Below are 506 nucleotides of genomic sequence, written 5' to 3' on the forward strand. Positions count from 1 at the left end.
TATATATTCCACCTTTGCAGTCACTCAGTGCTGCTGAGAATTTTCATTTTAGTTGCATTTAAGTTGTTTAAATCTAACAAAAATAAAAGGTTTTTACTCTGACATGGTTTTATTGTTTTACCTCCCTAAATATTATTTTCACTCTCATTCAAACTTACTATGATCTGATGTCTGTCTAGCATAGATTACTGAAGTATTACTGACAATAACTTCTCAGAAACTCATTTAAAAGCATCCAGTCTGTAAATAAACCAGCTCTGTACAGAAAATAAACACAGTTCTGGTGCCTGATAGCAGTAATCAGCACTCAGTCGAGGAGAGTGACTCAGTTTCCCAGCAGAAAAGCAGAAGGCTGAGATCAATGGAAGACCAGTCCTGCCATAGTCAAAAATACATGGAAAAAAAAGACTTATGAATGTAAATATCAATTGTTGATGAAATAATGGTTTGAAATTTAAACTAGAGAGCCATTTAATGCAACAAACTGATACAAATTAGAAATACAT

Source organism: Cyprinodon variegatus, unplaced genomic scaffold, assembly GCF_000732505.1.
Source record: "Cyprinodon variegatus isolate N-32 unplaced genomic scaffold, C_variegatus-1.0 Scaffold370, whole genome shotgun sequence".
Lineage (NCBI taxonomy): Eukaryota > Metazoa > Chordata > Actinopteri > Cyprinodontiformes > Cyprinodontidae > Cyprinodon > Cyprinodon variegatus.